General features: G+C 49.9%; 1 long non-coding RNA gene across 1 annotated transcript in view; it reads right to left on the reverse strand.

The window, feature by feature from the left end:
- LOC113998194 overlaps positions 1 to 17,215 on the reverse strand; it is a 71,425-nt gene extending 54,210 nt beyond the window's left edge. Inside the window, exons 1-3 of the long non-coding RNA XR_005564565.1 lie at positions 17,034 to 17,215; positions 15,232 to 15,438; positions 203 to 321 (exon numbers count right to left, since the gene is read on the reverse strand). This is a non-coding gene — a long non-coding RNA (uncharacterized LOC113998194). The remainder of the gene's footprint in view (positions 1 to 202; positions 322 to 15,231; positions 15,439 to 17,033) is intronic.
- Positions 17,216 to 23,365: the final 6,150 nt, after the last annotated feature.

A 23,365-nucleotide genomic window follows, 5' to 3' on the forward strand; every position in this document is an offset into this window, starting at 1 on the left:
GATGTGCTGGAAAGCACCTTCACAAGCAGCCCATCCCCTGGAAGAGCCTGCTTTAAGTCTTGGATGAGCCATGGAATCAAAACAGCATGAGAGGGGAGATGAATTCTCCTCTTGCCTTCTTTGACTTCAGTAGCTTTCACAGCATCTCCAAGCAGCAGCAAGTCCTGCAGCTGCAGCTAAATGGCCATGGGAGTCTCCCTACCTCACCTGGGCTTTTCCCACGTGGTAATCCCTTCTCCAGGGCTGGCTCCCACTCCTTCTGTGAGCACACACAGCATCTGGCACTGGGTCTTTAGCCTGCACAGGGGCTTCTTGGTGCCACTGACAAATAAATAACCATGATTAGCTCCTCTAAACGAGCATTCCCATCTTCTAATAAACATCGTAAAAAAGGAGAAATGAGCCTTAATTCACTTTTATTGTCACAACTGACATGTTGCAACATCTTAATTGGACTGAAAAGAGTTTCCAGTAAGGAGATGCTGTTTAACTAACTCATTAGCAGCAGTCTGACAGAGAAGGATGCTCCAGTTTTAGGAGGTGAAAAATAAAAACTGATCCCACTGATTCCCCACCTGCTCATGCCCCAGATAGCCCCAGGAAGGGATACACTGAAGAGTCTCTTCTTTTCTCAGGCACACAGCAGCGTGTAGCACACACCCAAACACCTGCCCTGTGTTCCCTTCCACCAATCAGTAATGACCCCAAAAAGGCAGCTACCCTCAAATTGAAAATACTTCTGTAGGCTGTGCTTCACCTCTTCTCCAGCAGCGTTTCCACCCTGGGGTCCTCGCAAGGTCTTGGGAAGGAAGGCAAGGATTGTAGCTCCTCACTTGTCTCCTCACAAAGCAGAGGGACTGCTTTGCCTCACATATAAAAAAATTAACCCAGAGACTGACAAAATGCCACCCCAACAAGGCAAACTTTCCAGTAAATTCTGAAAGCCTGGGGCTGGAATGGAAAATGCAGTGTAGATGTCACAGCCCAGGATCAGCAGCACCCAAGCACCTCTGCCTCGGACAGACAGACAGCTCTGTGCCAGTTGTTCCACCCAGCAGATCTGGAGCAGCGCCTGGCTGGTTTACTCCAGCTCTCTCTGTCCCAATGCAGATAAATTTAGTTTTCTGCTCTCGCTGCCTGGGGAAGAGCAGGGAGGGGGAGCTGACATCTTTCAAACGAGACCTTAAAAATAAGCTGTCTGCATGTCTGGACGTTGAAGAATCCCAGGCAGAGCTTTGTCTGCATAAAAGAGCTCATTCCAGCCCCCTAACCAGGAGGTACCCTAACCAGACTGGCACCCACCCACAAACAGCTGCAGTCATGACTGGCATTTCTTGCTGTGCCCAGGGGTGCTCTGGGGGTGCCACCACACTGTGTGTCGCATACACATCTGGTGACAGCCCCTGCTCCTCGTTTCTTAAGCTCTTCACAGAGATTTGGAGGACAGGAGCCAGAGCAGAATCAGGAATAAAGCTCCAGATTGCCCATTTTCCACAACTGTCACCCACTCCAGTCACTAGCCCAGCCTCCCTTCCAGCAAGACGCTTGCTTTCCCTGGGGCTCAAAGCTGCTCTGTAAAGGCAAGTAAGCATTTGATAAAGAAAATAACAGGATGAATAAAACCATGTGTTTGTACAAGAAAGCTTTTGCTCTGATCTTTAGTGCTGCAGTATGTTTTGACCTACTATTGCAAGACTCAGCTACATCTTCCCTCCTTCCAAACGTGACAGAAGGCAAAGAGGAAGCCGCGGCTGATGCCGCAGAGCCCTGTGCTGGGATTCCAGCTGACAAACAGCCTCAGCAGGGCTGCCCACACGCACACACACACGGATTAAAACCCACACCCTCCACTCTCCTGTCACCTGCAGGAGGAAGTGCACGGGTACGTACACATATACACACATATGGGCTTGATTCTCCACCCAGACACTCCGTGAGGCACCAGGAGCCTCCAACAGGTTTGTACGCCAGGAGAAACACACCCACGAGATGGTATACTTTGTAATGAGGGCTGACATTTACCAGCTACCACAAAAATCCTGCATTACCAAGAACAAAACTTACAGGCAGAACCACCTCTGCTTGGCCAGGGCAGTTTTACAGCAGGGTGAATGTGGACACAGGCTCCAAATGGTCCCAGTAGTGATGGACCTCCCAGTCACCTAATACATATGAGGAGCTGAGGCTTGGTTTGCAAGTGGCATCTGCTCTTGTGTGGCATCCAAGGGGCAGATCAATGATTCTAAGTGGCCTTCATTGTACAACCTCTCCAAGCTGTCTGGCTACTACACAACCCCCTTGGCATATCAGCTCTTCGTTGATACAGAGGGAAAAGGGGCACTTAGCACCACTATCAGAGGCTTGCAGAGTGATGAAAACCCCAAAAGCACTAACAAACTCCTGGGATCTCACCCAGGACAGGATTTCAACTCAGAGGTTTGTTCTAGAGAGCTTTAGCACCAGCTCCTCTTCAGCATGGGCAAGCTCTGAACCACACACAGACTGAGTGCATTTTGCAGTGGACTCCAAACCCTTGCTGGACATGCCTCATCTGATTTACTATTGCTGCCAAGGAGAGTGGATTTATTCCCAAATTTAGCAGCTGCCAAATCAATGTGAGAGCGTTCACAGGGGGATTTGCCACAAGCTTTCGTTAAGCCAGGGCAGGACTTGCACACTGAACAGCCCTTCCCTTGGGAGGCACCAAGTCCACAGCAAGCAGTGGCCTTGCTCCATCACAGCATTGGCTGCTCATTAGGTATCTCAGTCCTGCCTAAATCCAGTGGTGATCCTCTTCAGAGCTGGTCCCTCACCCTTCACAGGTGACACAGTGACAGGAGACAAGGAGCTGACATGGAAAAGAGGACTTCTAAACTTCAACCCCAGCTTGGCATGCAGGGTGCATGGCAGCGGGTTTATTTGTCAGCAAACAAGTCTCCTTTCTTCCAATCAACTCTGAGGCAATAAGAAGTGGGTTTCAACATGGCATAAATCTGCCAGCAGCATATCAAGGCTTCAGAACAGCAAGGGCACAGACAATTGTCCAGCGGAAAAGAAAAAAAAAAAAAGGTCAGAGCAGTAACTCTTGCAGTGTTTGTTCCACAAACAGAGAAGGTTTGCACAGCTTTTCTGGGCAATTATTGGGCAGGAAATAAATCTCTACAGAAACTCATCACCTTCCCTCGATTTTTGCAGCGGACTGTCTCTGCCTCACGCCCCTAAGCAATGTCCCCAAAATGCTTTGCAACAAGATGTCAGTTACACAACCCAAGGCTGAGCCCCAAGAGCCGGTGCAGAAGTGTATTAAATTTAATAGCATTGCTCCAGGTAATCTATGACCGCTTATAATCAATTGTCCATGCCCGCTGCAGCATGACTGGAGCCATTTTCCCAGGCTGCAGGTGCAGGACTGGCAGAGAAATCTTCTGCATAGGCTGGAGCAGGGAGTGAGCTCTCACATGGCCTTGAGTGCCTGGAGAGGCTGAGACAGGCAGCTCACCTCTGCTGCCACGCTCCTGGAAAGCCAGGGTCTAAAGTCTCCTGGATTGGAGAGCCCTGGCATAGGCACGCCAAGTCCAAAGAGACTATTATCTGTGCTGGGGGGAAAGCAAGGAGGAGCCAGCCTCTCTCCTTTGGCATCAGTTCAAGGAGGCAAGAAAAGGATCACTGTCTGGTTTATACTGAGGGAAATGATGCACAGGGAGATAGGAATGATTTCTCCTCTGCTGTGGCAGAGCTGGGAAATTATCAGCATCTCCTGCAGCGCCTGAAACCCCATACCCATTCCATACTCTGCAGCACCAGAATCATTCCACTGCTCAGGACCAGCTCCAGGCTCCTCCACAGCGCTGGCAAAGAGGAGCATGAGCAGCCCCGGGTGAGGGGCCAGGCTGGGAGAGCCAGGCCAGGCAGGCATAGGGGAGGGGGAAGAGATAGAGAGCAAGAGGAGAGCCATGCAGGTAGGAAACACTGTGACACACATCTCAACACTTCCCTTGGCTGAAGCAGTAGGAATTAGCTCAAACCACCACCGAAAGCTGAAGAGGAGACAGCCTCAGATCCTAGGTCAGCTGTTATCACCATACCAGTTCAAGCAAGATCTGGGTCTAATTCTGGTCCACAAACCAAACCTAGTCCTCACAAGGTGAGGGCATACAAGGATTCATAAAACTCTGGGGAGCCACAACAGGTACAAACAGGTGGCCTGATCCCTTGCTCAGACCTTTGCTGAGTATGGTTCTTGCCTTCCACCCTGCTTGGCTCTCCGGGGAACCTTGGCAAGGGGCTGGATTCTGTTGCCAGCTCCCAGGAAGGGGTGTAAGAGGGGAAGAGTTACAGCATTCCAGTCCACACGTGCTGCATCTCACAGTGCCCAGAGGCAGGAAGACATCCCTGGCTCTCCAGGTCTTCCTTTCCTCTTCTTGAAAACAAATTGGGTTGAGTCCATGATAAAATGTGGTCAGGAGATGCCAAGTGAGCTCAGTCCCAAGCTTGAAGCAAGGCTGTCAGTGCAGCCAGTGAGGGACAGCAGCCTTCTGGCTCCCTACATCCTTTCTCCCTTGACACTGATGGACAAGGAAAGTACCTGTCACGTTGGCATCCCAGAGAGAAGATAAATGCAGGCCCTGAGGCATGGTCTCCATCCAGCATCACGGCAGAAGCCCTGGGAAAGGAGGAGGGTATTGAGCCCAGCATCCCCCTCACTCAGGCACTCAGCAGTGCTCGTTGCAGGGAGGAAGGAGGTAGCAAATGACAGCTCCAAGCGTGCAGGAGTTATTTCAGTCCCTTCTCCAGCAACATTTTCCTTCCCTAAGCTCCCAGCTCTCCTCCAGCCAAAGACAAGGCCCTGTTTCCACACCCTGGGAGGAGCAGACTTTCCTGTCAACATCCTCAAGCACACATGAGAAACAAGCTGAGCATCAACAACACTAAGCCCTTTACCAGCAGCTTCCAGTCACAGCAAGGGACTCCCATCACCTCCAAAATCCCTGGTACCTCCTCGACCAACAGGCAGTTTTCCAAGTGATCAAGCCCAAGCCAATTTCATCACGTGGAGGGGAAGGACAGCCAGAAAACTACTGTCCAGCTCAAACCGCTGGTCCCCTGGGGTCACAAAATCCCAGCCACTTTCACTGAGGAAGCGATAACAGGCAGCGGGGTGCTAAGCTGTCCACTTCAGCTCGGAGTTAATCTCGGAGCTTCTCCAAAGCCTGGCACGAAAGGGAACGGTAGAGCTCGCCTGAGAAGCAGCTGCTGGCCTCCTGAACAGAAACATTGCCATCTAGAGGCCCCTTGCCTTGCCTGTGGAAGGGCTTAGGAGAACATGGGAGGAATTTCCATGCTCCCCAGGCACCTGTGCAGTAGAAGAGAGCTGCTAGCAGGGACAGGAAACCTGAGGTTTGGGAGTGCAGCATGGGCCAGACTCCATGAGATTTCAATCATCATTGCTTAGAGAGCTTTCAGGGATGTTGAAACACTCGGGTCTTTCTTTTGTCCTTAGGAGAACTTGGCCAGAGCTTAGGTAACAGTCATTCCTCCTGTTTTGGGGTGTTTGAAGGCTTGTCTTGCCCTTGGCAACCCACCTGGAGAGACGTGAGCTGGGGAATCTTACCTACACCCACGGGCAGACCATCCTGAGGTGACCAAGATGTCCTGTGGGGAGACACCACTGGAGATGCCTGTGAAATAGAGATGGATGTGAAAGCACCTGGCTCAGCACTTTGAATCAGGCCCATAGTCCACAGAAAGACATTCTCCAGAACATTTTTTGGCCCACACTCCTCTCCAGGTTAACAGCCTCTCACATGCTGTCTCTATCAGACAAGACCAGAATGGCACACCAACCAGCACAGCCTCATCAGCAGAGAGAGGCAGGTTCTCCAGAGAGGAACACTGTTCAGGCAGCAAACAGCTGGGACACTTGCAGGGTTGCCCGCAGTGTCCTCCACTGGTGTGTTCAGTGCTGCAGAAATCACATCTACCCCAATGCAGGAGGAAGGGGGAAAGCATAGCAGCCTCTGTCCTTTCCAATGACACATTAACCAGTAGCCAAGGCCCAGCATTGCTCCTGTGGCTGAGATGGTGGTCTCAACAGCAGGGGCAAGCTGGACAAGAAGGTGGGTGGACCACGGGTGAGAGAAAGCACCAGGGAATTCCGCTGAGGTCAAAGGCAACATCCTCATTTCAGGTAAACCAAGGCTGGCCCACTGAACCATCAGCTGCAGACTGGATTGTACCAGCAAAGAACAAGAACTGGAGCATGCAGCCTCCAAGCTGGAGAAACCTCTCAGCTCTACAGAGCAGCCTGAAAGCAAGGTGCAGATCTCTGGCACTTCACCTGTTGGTCTCACCCTCCAAAATCCCCAGTAATAGCAAGGGCTGCACTACCGTGCAGTCACTGTCACACCCAGAGAGTACCTGGACCCCTCTAACTCTGCCCCATGGTGAGTAGGATCCACCACTGCAGTGGTGTGACACATTCCAGTGCTCCCTCCACCTTTGCAAGCTCACCTGCGAGCATCAAGCACATCCTCAAATCCAGACCAGCGCTTAGTCGGGAAGCTTTTGTCAGCAAAGATTAATTTCTGTGGTTTGCAGGTTTCTACCTGAGCTACCTCAGAGCTTGAGCTCTCTGGGGAGGAAAAGAAAAGATAATAAAATCCCCTGAATGCATTGATCAGAAAGAAAGTCTCATCGGGTATCCTGCAGTCCTCTCACGTTTTTAAACTGGTGAATCACTGGAACTACTGAAGAAGAGAAAAATCGCCCAGCCTGAGCCCTGGAAATCTCATCTGGGGAGGTGAGAAACCAGAAAAACACACTTGAGCACAGGTTTTGAAAAGAAACCACTCTTCAGCCTTAATTAGGGCTGGTCCAGGCCAGGCAGCCATTAAGGTGCTTGTGCAGGGAGCCGTGGTTAGTAACGGATGAGTAAGAAGACACACCGGGATTTAAGCAACCAGCGCCTTCGAGGACTGACTCCCCTTCGAGGGGAGGCTTCTTGGCAGCTTTCTCTTCCTCTCCTCCACGGTCAGCAGGCCGGTGATGGATGTCTGAGTCCCAGCCCTCCCCTCCCACAGCACATCATTTGATTTGCCGCAGACGCGGGGCTGGAGGTCCCCGGCAGCGCTCTGCGTGCCAGGAGAGGTCACCGTCTCTTTGAATAACGTCTTCGTGGAGTGCCAAGAAGTGACATCAAGCTTTGCCCCTTGCCACTCCCCTGGCATCCCAGGGATGCTAGTGAGAGCAGGGGTTAGAGGAGGCGCGTTCCCCGCCGTCTCTGGCTGCCCATCCTTGATTTATACCTGCTGTGTCAGACGGACATTTACAGACCTTGGCGTGGCTGCACTCGCTGCCTCCCGGCACCGGCAGCACGGCTGGCGGAGAGGAATGGGGAGATTGGTCTGCTCCATGCCAGCCCAAGACCTCCTCCACATCCCCTCCACGGAGGAGAGCTAATCCCCTTTCCCTTCCCCTGCCAGCACTGCTGGGCTTGGCCCAGGGTAGATTATTTGCATTATTTCATCATTTGTTTGCGTGCCGGTGTGTTTAACAGCAGAGCGTCTCCTGGAGTGAGACCATGCAAGAGACCATGTTAGACAACCCAAAACACTCAAAAGATTTGCTGCTGAGGTCCTGAGACAACATGTGAGCCAGCATCACACTGGCACAAGAGACACAGATCACACAAAAGGCACTTGCATTCCTGTATTCCTTTCCCAAAACTTCCCTCTCCATCCCAGCACAGACTTGCAAGCCTGTCTTCTGCTCTCTGACCCCGCTTTGACAGGCACAGCTGGTCCACAGATCAGCAGATCAGACAAACAAGTGATGGCACGTGGCTCACGAAGCCAGGGAGGAACAGCCGAAAGACAAAGGAGAGACCCAGCACAGGGAGAGCACAGAGAGAGCCAGCACTGTGAGCAAGGACCCCTGACCCCGGGTCGAGGGCGGGAAGCATTTGCACTTTCAAGTTACTAAATGGCCTTACTTTAAAACAACCCTGAATATCTCATAACAGGACAGAGTCTACAGCTGTGTTTTCTCCCTCTTCCCCTCCAAATCCCACTTTTGCTGCTGCTCACCAGCCCAGACATGAACATACATTGAGCAGCCACCTTCAAACACCATGGAACATCTCTGGAGCCAGTCAATATTTATGGTGGTGTCTCTGCTGTCCTCTCCAAGTGGCAGGACTCAGGGATGATGGGGGGGTTAAGGGTATCAATGCAAGGCTCTCAACCTGAAATCACAAACACTGTCCCACCGCTGGGTCAGTCACCACAAGATCTTCCACCACCACAGCCAGCTGGGACCCTCAGCAGTTTTTGGCTGCAAAGTCAGCATTCAGACAGGGCTGGTGCTGCTCTCCCAGCCAAGAGCTGTACACTCAAAAACCAAACTGTAGGTAGAGGAGCTCCGGGATGGGTGGAAAGGGAGGGGGGGGGGAAATGCTCACTTGTCCCTGGCAAAACAGCACAGCAGCCCCAGCAAACACTCGGCTTTGAGGGCAGAGGAAAGCACTGGCAGCTACAAATTACTAATCAATGTCGGGTAACAACAACAGCAGCTAATAACGAAGGGCTGATCAGCTTACTGTGGCAGTAATTATTCCTGACACCAGCCCTCAGAAGGAGCATCCAGGCTTAGCACACTGTCTACCATGATGATAACCCAAGATAACTAGAGAAATTTTGTGCTGGAGAAAGGGAGGGGGAAGAGAAAAAAACCCTCAGCAATTAGCAAGACCTGTGGCGCTAATTACACTGTGAATGGTGTGCATTGTGCATTAGCTTTGTCAGAGCTAACTGAGCCTTCCCTGTGACACCAAGGAGGGATGAAGTGCCAGCACACCTTTCACAAAGCAGTGGTGACAAACGGTTCTGGCACCTGGTTATTTTTGAGAACAACACAACTTGCTGCTCCGTACAAATCCTTTGCCATCATGATTGCCTGGGGAAAAGCCTCTCACCTCCATAGTGTAGGAGCAGTTCAGCCTCTCATCACATCACTGGGCGGTACTGAGCCCACCTAACCTGGGTACAGAACCAGTTCAGGATGAGATATAGCCAGCACAAGACTAGAAATCTTAATTCACCATCACGTCTAAGGTGTGTACCTTGAAAACATGCCACGTTCACCCACAGCCGCTCAGGATCCTGCGGCAATGACGCTCTGCAGCAGCCCAGGCACAAAGATCCCTGTCACTTCCAGCACAACGAATGAAGAGAAGTTTCCATCAGCGTCCCTCCACCAGCACAGGAAGAACTATTGCACCCAGCAGGGGTAGCAAAGTGAACGTGTGAACGTGTGTGCTTCCCCCATGCGCTTCTCCCTGCTAGAACAGCGACAAAAGAATCTCACAGCCCCCGAGGCTTGTGATCACACGTGTTTCTCACCCACCTCTCTCCAGGCAGGTGTAATTAAGTGCACCGTTTTCTTGCACCCTTCGTTCAAGGGGGCTGACAAATTGCTCTCTCAGCAACGGTCTGTGTTTTACAGACGTGAGCTTCTCGGAGAGGCAGCTGCTCCAGGGTGTGGGTCACTGCGGTCACTGGCACATGGAATTGTGAGTTCCGTGAGTCCAGAGGTGAGTGAAGAGGCTGCAGCATTGCTCCACACAGATAATGCAGTCACAGCAGCAGCAAGGGAGGCTATAGCCAGTTTAGACCTTGTCCTCCCAGGAGCTTCCTTCTCCTCCAAGGCTCGCAGGCTTTGGCACATTAGAGGGAATGGGAACTTTCCCTTGGCCGTGGGGTCTTTGCAGAGAGCCTGCACCCTTGTCAGGAATACAAAGCAGACTGGCAAGATCCAGCACTTTGAGAGCTGCTCATCAGCGCAGAGTTTCGCAGTCTCCAAACTTCCTAATACTTCCCAAAGGTGAGTCCTACTCCTCTCCCTCCCTGCAAGGCTGTGCCAGCCCACCCTTCCCAACCAACTCAGGAAACTGTGACACATCCCACGATCCTAACACAGGGCAGCGTCAGGGGGACACAGCTACCAACCCTTGCACAAACAAAATCCTATTACAGCAGGGATCCTGATTCCAGCCTTTATTTACAGAAATTATTATTACAAAGGATCCTGAGGGAAATCACAGTGCTGGGCTGTACATGCTGAATTCATCATCACTAGGTAAGAAGCCTCATAGTGTTTTGAGACACACTGAGATGCAAATAACATCTGAGTTGTATGTCATGGAGTGGGGAGAAGAAGGGGAAAGAAACAACCACAGCCTAAGCTGTCGCAGGAGGAGAGAAAGGGAATGGCATGTGTATTTCTTTTGTCCAGCCCAAGGCAATTTCTATCTGCAAGGTGCACTAAATCCTTTGCACCGCTCGATTAAATTTACAGCTGACCTAAGCAGAGATTGTTGTTCTGCCAAAAAAGAGCAGCCCAGCCTCAGCATTCTCCCAGGGCCAACGGCCATGGCCCCGTCCGGGCACGTGGGCAGCCCAAGGAGGGCGAGGAAGGGAAGGAGGAGGAAGATGCTGCAGGGCTGGAGCAGTTCAGAGCCACTACCAGGTGCCATATCACGAGCAGTGCCAGCACCGACACTGAATGCTGTGCTGGAGCATCTGCTTTCAGGTGAGGGAATACGGATGAGGAAGGGGAGCAGAATACCACTGCATCCTCCTGAGATGCCACATTTGGATGTGCAGGGAAAACCAAGGCATCAAGCATTCTGGGGGACCTTCCTGCCTGCAACTCATGTATATCCCAGCGATGCTCGAGCACCAACATGGTCCAGCAGTCAGAGCATTCCCCTGTCACATACCTTGACTGGCTGATAGGAGCAAAGAGGGAAAAGGATTGTGATGTCCAACAGGGAACAGACAGGTCTTCTTGGGGCAGATCAACCTGTCAGATTCATGCTGTTCAGGCATACTAAGAGTGAGGAGGAGGAAGAGTAAGAAGAGGCATCTGACCTTACACAAACCTCCTAAAATTTGCCAGTGAAAGCAAGCGAGGCATCAAGGAAGGGGAGGTGGTCTATACAGTGAGATCTCATGACAACACTGCAGTCTGGGTACCATAACAGCATCAGGGTTATAAATCTGAGAGCTGACACCAGACTGATTCTGTGGATCACACCAGGCAGCACCCAAGTGACGCACACCCACTACAGAGAGACCTTCCACAGGAGAAAGGTCTTCACCCTGCAGATGCTTGGAATAAACAACCCATCATCACTTTGCTGGTACAGAGCCAGAAATGTTGACCTTAATGTCATTTACACAGGCCAAGGATATCCTCACAGCCCCTGACCTGCACACGTTTCCAAATTATGTTTTTTTCAGCCATTCCCATCCACCTAGAAATTAGACACTCCAAAGAGTCTCCTCGTGGTGAAGCTTCTGTGTCACATCATCATCAGAGGAAGGCAAATCCTAACAGACAACAGGAAGGTCCCACCAGCTGGCACCAATCTCTCTAGCAGAGAACCAGGAGAAATGGTGTTGCTCATGGACAGCCCAGGTGGGACTGGCACGTCACAGAAGGTGCAAGCTCAAATGCTAAACCAGACTTCCAGAAACTGTGGCTAGAACCAAACCATTCCTTCTTTGTGTCCTCAGCCAACTTGTCTCTCCTGCTGCTTTCTCCACCAGGAGGAGAGGCCGTGGTCTTCCTCACATCTATGGACTGCAGCCAAGGCAGCAGCCTGGACAATGCAGAGCAACACAAGTTTTGGCCCCTGCAAAGCTGTTCATCAGCATTTCAAGGTGAATCTGACAACACAGCTGGTTTCCTAAGTGTTAAGAACATGCTTCATTCCAGCCTTTCATCTCAAGCAACACGCAGCGCCAAAGGGCAGCTTGCCAAAAGCAAAAAATCACATGCAGGACGAAAAGCATCACCCCTGGGAAATCTGCATCCAAGGAAGGCTGGAAACCTCCCCCCCAAATCTGACAGAATTCGAATCCCTCCCCTGCTGAGCCAGTCTCTTTCAATTTCTTCAGTAGATGCATTTCACGCCTCACCTGCAGAGCGACTGTTTCCCGGGAAAGGAGGAACCATGGAGAAGTTTGAGCACGGCATACAGCCAAACCTGGATTGTGCCTCTTGGTTTTTACCGCCTCCCCCCCACTGAGGCGTGTTAGGAGTGAGATTTCAGAGAGCCCGGTGAATACTGTCCCCCAGCCAGCAGCCCTGAGCTGGCAGGAACAATACAGCCTCTTCAGGAACCTGTCCTGCTTATTGTCTCCTCACAGCACAGTCAGAGGCTAAACTCACCCTCCAACAACAGAGCTGTGGATGAGTCATCCTCGCTGCTGGCAGCTGGAATGATAAGGATGAAATGGCATCGCTTATCAACAATGAGGTGGCTGCAGGACCCCTGAGACAGCCTAAAACTGGTACTAGGAAACAGCCCAGAACAGGGATGTTCTCAAAAGCCTCAATCTTTTGTCCAACTCCTACACAAGCTCAGCACTGCTTCAAAGCCTAAAACCAACTTACACTTATCTGCTTGCAGAGACAGCAACTGCCTCTTGCAACTGCCTAAGGAGGATTAAATACTGTGGGGCTCAATGATAATTTTAGCACCAAATTGCAGCAATTTTTTAATGTTTTCAAGTTGGGAATCCTGCAGGGTCAACAGAGGTGGACTCACAGACCACAATGGCTCTGACTAATCACAGCCAGGCTGGCTGCCTGGTTAAAGACCTGGATTACTCCAGTGGAAAGCTGACTCTAATTTAAACTCAAGCCCATGTTTTACAGCTTCACATGGCAGCTGCCAGGCTCTACCTTAAGTACCTTCTTTTGTGACACAGCTCTTTCCTCACACTTCTGGTGAGCCACTAAGAATCAAGATCACTAGCAAGGTCTCATAATTGACAGGTGTAAGACAGACAGTGAACCAGTGTGATACACTAAACAGCTGAGCAACTAAACCTGCTGGTTAAAAGTACCTGCAGCAGAACATCAGTCTTTTGGGGAGGTCTCCTTAAGACAGCCCACGTTAGTATTTATTAATAATAATACCTAACAATACTAATAACTTTCCACTCACACACTTTTCCTTCAAGATGCAAGAACAGGAAGCCCATTGCAGAGAAAGAGCCACACAAAGTACTGGATATTTCAAGAGCACCTCCCCAGTTCCAAAAGCAGCCCCTGATGTAGCCCTTGGCCTGAAAGACAGGTGCCTGTATTCCTATTGCCTGTGGAACCCTGAAAAGTCACGACTCACCAGAATTTTCCCCCCTGGAATTTGAAGCATAACAACCTAGATGGTCATTAAGGCCCCCTGAAGTCCAAACCATTCCAAGATTCACAGTGGAGTGGGTATGTGAGAGATCACCTCTTACCCAAATATATATAATTTTGGTTGACAGCTGTAATGGACATCAGAGCCTTGCTCTCAGTGGGATATTCATCTGGAGCTCACCTCTGCTGGATCAGCTGTCTGACCGGAATATAAAGGCAGGCTTGGCACTGAGACTGGTTCTTCAGGGACTGAGAGCTGATGCCTTCCCAAATGGCCAAGTGAAGCAGATAAAGGAGCTGCAGGTTGATTTGATGATTTAATCAATAAGATAATTATATTAATTCAATAGTTTGATACCGAGCCACTTCCTTTCTGTTTGATTTAACTGCATTTCAGAATTTTCATGGCTGAGTTGATCAAATAAATAAAATGGCAAATTTGTGCTAATTAATTAATATCAGATGTATTTTCCTTAATTATGGATTGTGGGAGACCCAGAGGCAGGGTGTGCTATCACCCAGCAACCACATTATCACAGCCATAGATTTGTATCTGCAGTCCCCACACAACCAACTACCAGTGCCAAATTCATCCAAAATGCAGGATAACTGTACCATGAGGGGACCTGGCAGAGAACAGAGATGCTGGTGCATCCACCTCCTCTGAGTGTGGGCATTTACTCCTAATACAGAGGGGTCCAACCACTTCTGGTAATGGAGTAAAGACAGCTTAGTATCTATTTACAGGGAAGAAGAGTAAAGTGTCTTCCTTCAGGAGACTGGAAGAGTTTAGGGGTTCATTTTTTAGCCTTGTACCCTAAGGGAACACCAGCTAGAGAAGCCAGTCAGCACCAGCACCACCCCTGCCCAAAGGCACAGTTACATGGTGAACTCCATCCCTACTATTAGTGCCCCAGAGAACCACTGTAAGAGGCTGAAAAACCATGGTAGGAACCTCTACCTTGTTAGACTGCAGGGAATCCCTCCCCAAGGCAGGGAGGAGATACCAGCAGCCACTCTCCCTCTCACGAAGGTACTCCTCCTGTGGTTGGGCAGCCACGTTTGAGAAAGCAGACTGAAGATGCTCGGGAGGCTGGTGCTGTCTGCAACGACCCTTGTTTTTTCTGCCTTTCCCTAGGAAGGACAAAAAAACCACACTCCCACACCCCTGCCTGCAAATGTATCTATTGAGTAATTCCCAGTGTTACCACAACCTGCTTTCAGGCTTGATTCTTTCTCCTCCCCCTTTCTCCACTTGGAAATCTGCCAACCCCTGACACTGCCAGGAGAGTTGCAGTAAAGGTGATCGTGGGTCAGCCTTCTTCAAACAATTCCAGGGTCTTCTTGCCAGGTTCCTCTCTGGGTAATACCATCCCTCCAGCAAGGAAGAAAAGCCTCTAATTAAAAAGACCTGGACAGCAACCCACCAGCTCCCACTCCTGCCCTGATCAATGAAGCTTGCTAATTAAAAGCAGTTGACCTGAGCAAAGAATGGCTTGGAGGAGATTAGCCCAAGGGAGACAAGATTTAAGAATTAAATTACCTGACTGGTCTGTTTCATTTTATTTTACAACCTCGGTTTTTCCTCCTCCCCCCACGCAGGTAAATAGTGGCTTTGAGGACTCAGTCCCAATTTGTAAGAGCAAAGGAGCAGAAAACATGGTCCCGCTGCTTAATTCACTGTCAAACACACCACAGGCTGAGTTCTTGGGGCTGTCGGAGCAGCTGCTCTGTCTGATCACCAGGTGACAACTGAAAAACGGGCCTGGTGGCACCTAATTTCTCCAGTTTGATTAACTAGTCCTTTGCACCCTGTCACATCAACGGGGCTGGGAACAAACACATGGGCAGCGCCTCAGACACTCGCTCCGACTCCACAGCCGGGGTCTCGCTGACATATTTATCTCCTCCTGAAACCCCTGGGACATTTATGCCCAGCAGTCAAAGGGAGATGACTACAACCCAAAAGTAATAGTGCTCAGGTCAGTTCCCCATTATCTGGTTTGATCAGTGACTCACCGGCTTGAGGATCCCACCACACAGGGATATAAAGTAGGTAGGAATTCCCAAGACAAGCCTGCACACAGCAAACACTCCAAGTCTCTTGTCTGGGGTCTTGCAGGATGCACTGGAATAGCAAGGAAGCTCTTTGGAGAGCTCTCACACCTTATTTTCAGGGTTTCTTTGCCCTGCTCACGTCAGTAGGCCACACAGGAGCTCAGCACCCTGTTAATAGGAGGCAAAGGAGAAGAATGTAAAGCTTTCTTGCTTCAGGAGAATTGGCTGGAAACACGAGTTTTTTCCCCACACAATCAGAAATTCCAGTGCAAACATGAAATATGTTCTCCTTCAAACACCAGTATTCAAGGGCCTTCACCACAGGATAACTTTAAGGGGATTTGCCCAGAGCATATACATTTGCACAGAGAGGAAGAATATTCTTGAGAGAAACGAGAAGCTTCCTCACCAAACACTTGGGATTTTGTGTACGTTCCGCACACAGTTTCAGCATTCATTTTATGTTTAATATCACTGTCTCGGAGCTGAGGGGAATAAGACCAAGAGCAGGAGTCATGGCAATCCGATTTGTATAGTTTATTAATCCACTACCCTTTTTTCTCTGGCATCCCATTTATTTCCTCTTCAGCTCTGGTGTGGCTGCAGAGCCCAAAGTGTCTCCCCATAGTCCTGACTGCTGATACCAGACCTGCAGAGCCCTCTCAGCTTTCACTCCCCCATGGTTATTCTCTCTCCTTTTCACCTTCATGCAGACTGCAGCAACTTGCTCACCATTTTCCAGCCAGCACAGCTGGACATGCCTGACACTGGACTGATCATCAGAGCAAGGCACTTTCTATTTCAGCTGCAATTCCCAAAATAAAATAATACTCTATTGCTTCTTCCAATCCCTTGGGAAAAAAAACAAACACTGAGTGTAGGGTGAGGAAGAAGTGACTTCAACAGCATCCAGCAATAGGAGTTGGTCCAGAATTAGGACCCTAAGGCGCTACCTCCAGAAAAAAAACACAATGCCAGGCAAATAAAAAACAATTCAGAACCAGAAATCTAAACACAGCCAAACTACATCTCAGCAAGGCAGTAATTCCCATTCTTCTCCATCAAGGAAAGCAGCACACAGGCATGTAATAACAGACATGGAGTCAAACCCAGATCTGCTGCAAAACCAGAGCTCTGTCTCCGAGGTGCCCTAGATGCCCATACAGCTGGTAGGGCTCACCAAACCCACGGGGATGTCACAGCCCAGGCACTGTTTAAGCTGCATAAACAAAGATGTCTGAGATGTTAGAACATACTGTTACTCAGCCCTAATTCCCCAGCCTCTGCCCCTGAAGTAATCCCACCATTTTTATGACCAGGAGGGAGCCAACTGCAAACCCAACCACTTTTCCTTATGAAGGGAAGAAATTTTATCACAGATGCAGCAAAACATCCTCATCTGACCTGTGAAACAAGAGATTTCTCTAAAGCAAGTTGGTCTCTCCAGCAACACCTCCTTCCTGCCTAAAGGCAAGAGAAGTACAGGGAGGCATGAAGAGAAGCAGTGCTGGATATTCCATCAGAGGAGGGTGCCGAGGACGTGCAGCCCCTTCCTGGCTGAAATCCAAATGCTGGATTAGTGTCTCTGGCACACTGCTACCAGGAGGCAAAGGAGAGAAACTTAATGCTTCTTTCTGGCCTTTTGGATCTACAAACCCCTCCCAGGTATCAGACAGCCCAGTCCAAAGGGAGGCTAGAATCAGAAATGAGACACACTTGTCATATAAAATTTCCAGGTATGAGGAACAAAGCTGAATTTCTACCAGGCAGAGATGCTGTAGTAATAGCAGCAGCTGGGAACTCTAGGCAGGTGAAGGTCAGGGCTGCTTGGCATCCGTTACAGTCAGGGGCCTCTCAGAAAACCAGAAAGAGCAGAGGATGAACACTTCCCCTTGGCAAGCTCACTCCTGTCCAGCTGGATACAGTGGGCTTTGAAGGTTGGAAACTCAGCAGGGTTGGCTGCAGTGAAACAGGGAGAAAAAATGGAAATATGGAAGAAGAAAAAAGTTTATCTTCAAAAACAAAGTGGTTTTTGTTCATCTTCTCTTTGGTCACCAAGTTAACTCCAGCTGTGGCTTGGGTCTGGGGCTGAAAGGAGAATGGTAGCTGGAACCCCTGGGAATTGGAGTCACTTATGTGTCTTCTTTGTACAGAGTTACAGCTCACATAAAAATGAGGGTGGCAAGCCCTGAAGGTGCCCTTTAGCCACATAAAGGGAAAAGTGCTGCAAAAGACAGACCTTGATAAAACACAATCCAAATGGGGACACATTTGGCATCCCTCAGAGTACGTGACAGCTGTGCAGGCAATCATCCTGACAGCACCAGGCAGGGCTTGGGCTCTGGCTTCAGCCCACATCCATTCCATGGGTAAGAACAAGCACAGGGACTGGTGTTACACTCAGATTTGGCTCTGTCCTATTTCTCCCATCAAATCTCTGCAAAAGCAGCGGTTTTCCACCTCCCCCCTTGGACACCCGACAAGGATCAGCAGCTGGAAGCCCCTTACCACTGCCAAACCCAGCACCCAAGGACCTGCCATCTGTGTTGCAGCCTGCCTTTTGTACTGATTTGTTAAGTTTTTGCCCTGACTGCACGCCTCGGGGCAGGCGACAGTTGCTTTGTGCAGGACTTGGAGGAGGGAAGTTTTACAGCTTGGCTGCTGCCAACGCACAGATGTTACAGGCTGGGTCACGGCAAGGTGCTAAAGGCCTTCAGAAATGTTGCAAAGCATTAATTATGTTCCTGCAGCTGTTCTTTAACCCTCGTCCATGTCTCCTTTCTTCCAGGGGCTGCCAGAAAGACAACTGTGAACGGGAAATCAAAGCAGGAGGCTTTGAAAAGAAGTAAGGCAGAGTCTTTAAAGGTTAAAAGAAACGGCACCCTGCAAACACAGAGCTTTTTTAAAGCTGTTTGTCCCTGCCACTTGCTGGACATCTCCTCCCACTTCGGTGCAGTCCTGAACTCCAACAGTATCCAAGGTGAAATGGAAGAAGGTCACCCAAATTCTGACATTTCAGAGCACGGTCTCAGCTGGGAGGTTGATCTGTAGGCTTGGGAATGCTTTGTCTCGCAAGACTGGAAGGAATGGTTTGTGGCATGGGGTTAACCAACTGTGCAGATGCAGAGATGAGATCTGGGAGGGGTTTCCCTGGTCTTCCACAGGTTTATGTGAACCTGTCAGAGCAGGTCTGGAGGAAGCCACCGGGGTGCTCAGAGGGATGGAACACCTCTGCTATGGAGACAGGCTGGGGTTGTTCAGCTGGGAGAAGAAAGGGCTTCAGAGATACTTTAAAGCCCCTTCCAGTGCCTGAAGAGGCTACAAGAGAGCTGGAGAGGGGCTTTGGACAAGGGCCTGGAGTGACAGGACAGGAGGGAGTGGCTCCAAACTGAAAGAGAATAGGTTAGATTAGATATCGGGAAGAAATTCTTCCCTGTGAGGGTGGTGAGGCCCTGGCACAGGCTGCCCAGAAAAGCTGTGGCTGTCCCATCCCTGGAAGTGTTCCATACCGGGTTCAATCTCCTGAACTCACCTCAGGTTCTCCAGCCCCCTTGACAGCCACCGTGGGGTCCCTGCAGAGGCACCTCTCCAGGCAAGGGGAGCGTTGGAAAACCTGAAGCTACTGCTGAGAAAGCAGATCTGTCCCTACATCACGGTGCTATTGAGAGCTGCCACTGCAGGAAAGCAGAACTAGTTCATTAAGGTCTGCACCCAGATTTCTGAGCCCTGCTGAAAACTAGGACCAACGGGTATCCACACACCACCAGGGCAGCCATTCCTGTGCTAAAACTGCAGCCTGCCTGGGGAGGCACCTCCACACCCCACAAACCAGGGGCTCCCAAGGGGAAAGTCTGCCCCTTGCTAATCTACAGACCAGCTGCAAATTAAAGCCCCAGCTCAAACATGGGCATTCAGGGACATAACATATCTACGTGGGCCGGGCTGCAGCTGTGCCACAGGACCATGAGTGGGCTGATAAAACCCACCAGGCTCCTGGAAGGCCTCTCCCTCCCCTATTGCCAGTGCTTTAAGCTGCAGTCAAACAGAGCACAGCTCCTTTTAAGACTTACAGATGTGTTTCTGAGTCTGGCTGGGCAGCCTGTGGTGGCGAGAGGGAACGAGATTGCCTCTGGAATCCTTTGTGCTGCAGCTCTCCGTGCACAATAGGCTCCCACACACTCGGGGGCTAAATAACTTTTGTATGCTAGAAATGAAGAAAGGGGGGAGGAGAGGAAAAAAATAACACGGGCACAACAGCAAACAAACGAGCTGAGAGCGAGGTGATGGGAAAAGCAGGCGGGAATAGCTACGCTGTTGTGCCTGGACATACATTCCAAACAGCATCTTCCACGTTCAAAAGGGCATAAATTAATAAAGAATAAGTTTTTGCCTGACAGCTCCTGGACATGCCTTCAGTCGGGGGTCCTTAGGATGAAGCACGATGGCCAGGGCTTGAACCTCTGCATAATGGCCCCAGACAGCTGCAGACACCCTCAGCTGATGCTGGCACAAATGTTCACTCCTCTGCATCACTTCAGAGTGATGATAACTAAAAAGAAGAAAAAAAAAACCCAACAACAGTGTACAGGCCTTGAAAGGGAATGCAGGATGGAGTTAAGCACTCTCAGCCCCGGGGCCATGTAACACCAGACAGAGCTATGCTGACAAGTAGAGATTCCTCCAGGACCCTCAGCCCAGATGCCCAAATAGGATGAGAGCCCTCCCACACCAAAGCAGTGAGCAATGGCTTTTTCCCCTGCAGTAACACCCCTGGGGAAGCCTGACCCTGAGCACACATCCATTTCAAGCAGGACTTGGGGATCAGCAGTGCCACCCTAATAGTCCCTGGGTTTGGGCTTGCCTTCCTTGAGCAGCTGCCCCAGGGCAGCCAGAGGTGGGCCAACACCAGATTCCCACTGAGACAGACCAACAGCCAAACAAAATCAGATTAAAGGCTTTGCAAGAGCAGTTTTTGTGTTAAGACATTTCCTGACACCCCTTGTGACATTTAAGATAAGACTCCTTAAGGTATTTAAGACATTCTGCTTAAATATCCAGGAGACAATGTCTTCATTTGCCTAATCGAGCTCTGGAAACCACGTGGCCCAGGCTGGCTATTTTAAAACAACATTCAGCTGAGGCTTTTGTTTCCGACAGAATAATTTAGCACCCTGCTCTCTCTGAGTACTCTCACCCCCAGGTACCAGAGCGATCAGAAAATCATACAAGCACAGATTCATTAAGGGTGGAAAAGACCTCCAAGATCACAGAGCCCAACCAATAACACAGCAACATAACTCACATCACCTGTGATCCAGGAGCAGAAACTCCTGCCTGCCCAAAACAGCCCCCCAGCAGGGACAGGCAGAGAAGCAGCTTCTCCAGGCCCCTCCTCCAAACACCAGCTTTCCTCTTTCGGCTTCTTTTTTTTCTCCAGCATTTTTTATTTATTTTTAATCTGGGGTTGGTTTTTTCCCCCCCCCGACTCCAAGTTATTTAAATTTCACAGAGGGGCTGACATCTTCTGATGGAGATGATCCCATCGGTGTTATTGTCTGGCTGCAGCTTCTGGGAAACAGGCAAAGGCACGAGGGTGGTTGCTGTTTTTAACCGGAGGCCGCGTCTGACTCGAGCGTTTGGGGAGTTAATGAGCACTGTGCAGAGGGAGGGAGGGCTGGCAGAAAGCAAACAGGGAAAGCTTTATTTTTACATTTCATTATTTTTATAAGAAAAAAATAAGCCAGGGATCTTAAGGGAGGCATAAAGGGGATTTTTTTAAATGATTTTCTTTTAATAGCAGAATTTGCAGCTGGAAGAACCTGCCGAGATGTCCCGTGCCCAGAGGTTAATAGCAGGAGCTCCATGCAGGACATCACAGGTTACCTTGCTCTTCTAGTCAAGATGTGGAAGGGAGACACCCCTCATCCTATATTAGTGGGTCCTGTTGGGGATGCAGCTGCAGTCATGGTCGGACAGGGAAAGCTTAGACCTCACCTTCTAGGAATCAAGACCTGCACCAACTTGCAGGGTACAAGGAGTAAACCATACCTGCTAACATGAACCCCAAGATATTCACACACACACACAGAGAGAGAGTACAGCCCTAGAAGACAGTCCTCCATAACTCACCCCGTCCATCCAACACCATCTCAGACACAGGACGGATCTGCACAATGGATCCTCTCCTGGGGGTCACAGTCTCCAGGCTGCCCCAAGGACTGCAGGCACCCTGGGAGCTCCCTCTCCAGCTCTCAAGGGGGTTCAGGTCACTCAGTGGGTTCTCAGCACCAGGCAAGTTGAAACCAAATCCAGTAGTCTCTAGAAAAGATGGCTGGGGCCAGCAGGCCTGACACTACTCCCCTTAAAGCAGCAGGGAAGAGGTTAACAGAGAAGATTTATGGGCATATATCTCTGCCAGAACCACCAGGTGATCATGTGTACACATTTCTCTACTCTAAGACCTAATTTTCCACCATTTCCCTTGATTTGCTGTTCCTATTCTCCCATTTCCTTGATTTAGGGCCCAATTATTTCTTGTCCTCTTGCCAGTGAAACAAAATATTTCATAAGCACTCCTGCTGCCTCTCCCCACTCCCTCCCTCCTTTGGATGCTGGTTTCAATGCCTGACTCATGCTTCGTGTTCTGTAAAATTTAGAGTATTTTAGTGAACACCTAACAATGATTTTACCATTTTTCTCAGTGATACAAATGGGATTTGGCACCAAAGAGCTTGCTGTTGGAACTTAAGTGACTCTGTGGCTGCCACAGCTCTGGCAAATCTTTGCAAACCAGTCCCTGGGGGTTGCCACCTGGACATGACTTCCTTCCAGTGAGTTCTGTCCTTCGATAGGGATGAGCCACACATCCTGGGCTGAGCTGGTGGTGACTCTGTGCTAGGACAGGGAGAAGGGCAATCAAAATCTGTAGTTCACCCAGGACAGCCCCAGCCCTCCAGGGAAGAGTTGGGAACTGCCATCCATATGCAAGGGAGTCCAGGGTCTGGTCCTTAAGGATATAGAAAAGCTCTGCCCTCATTAAAAGAAAAATTAAGAATAATGTCTCTGGTGGGTCCCCAGTCTAAACTTCTAAGCATAATCAAATCTTTCAAGTGGTTCATCCCAGTTGGACCCCTGGGACCCACCCCAAAACCACAGTAATGGACAGACTGGCTTCTGTCAGCCCACAGAGCACCAGTCCTTCAAAACATTCCCAGGGAAACACCCTCTCCTTCCCGTGGAACAATGGTTTTACAATAGATTTCCATCCTTCTTCCTCCCACTTGCCCAGGCTTGCACAATCACAGCACATAGCATCTCTATAGCATCCTCCTACTAGTGCCCATAACCACATCCAAACCTGTCACAACACAACACAACCATGAAAAAGACAGTTAAAAGTTCTATTTCAATATTGCCAACCTTTCTCAAGGAGATGTATCCAAAACGTTAGGTGAGATGGAGCACAGATCAAATCAGGGGTTCCTTAGGCCTCGAGCAGGGAGAAAAAGCTCAAGATTGCTCCAAATCATGTGGAAGAAGGACTAAAAATTGGGTCTCCTCTATTCTCAACTCATGCAGACCCTCAGGAACTCAAAATTCCATGCCCATGAGCTGCTTACCTCTAACTGCACAACACAATTCATTCAGCCTTCCCTTTTTCCTGAAAAAAAATAAGGAAACCACTCACTGGACATGGAGCCTTTCCATCCAAGCACCATCTGAAAAGTTTCAGATTTGAAAGTTGTAGCTCACCAGCTGGCTCTAACTCTGTTCACTCTCCAGAAGGGATGTCTCCAGCGATCCCAGTCCTTCCAGTGGTTGGCAGTAACGAGGAGAAAATGTCTTGAGAAGAGGATGAGGAAGAGGAGATAGAGCTTGGTACCCTCTTCTTAGTTGTTTTGAGCTATGCCTGTTGTCTTCCCTCACACACATGATAACAGCACATGGAGAAGCGTCCAAACCTGATTTCATGCTCAGATTTGGGGTCAAGCAGGCAAGAGAGTTGGACACAAGCTGGGAGAGGCAGAGCCCTGTCAGAAACCAGGCCTTGAAACACTGCAATGGGAAGCCCTAAGAAGGTCAAAGCAACTGTTCA

Source organism: Pipra filicauda, unplaced genomic scaffold, assembly GCF_003945595.2.
Source record: "Pipra filicauda isolate LSUMZ 115617 unplaced genomic scaffold, ASM394559v2 scaffold114_size2234877_pilon, whole genome shotgun sequence".
Lineage (NCBI taxonomy): Eukaryota > Metazoa > Chordata > Aves > Passeriformes > Pipridae > Pipra > Pipra filicauda.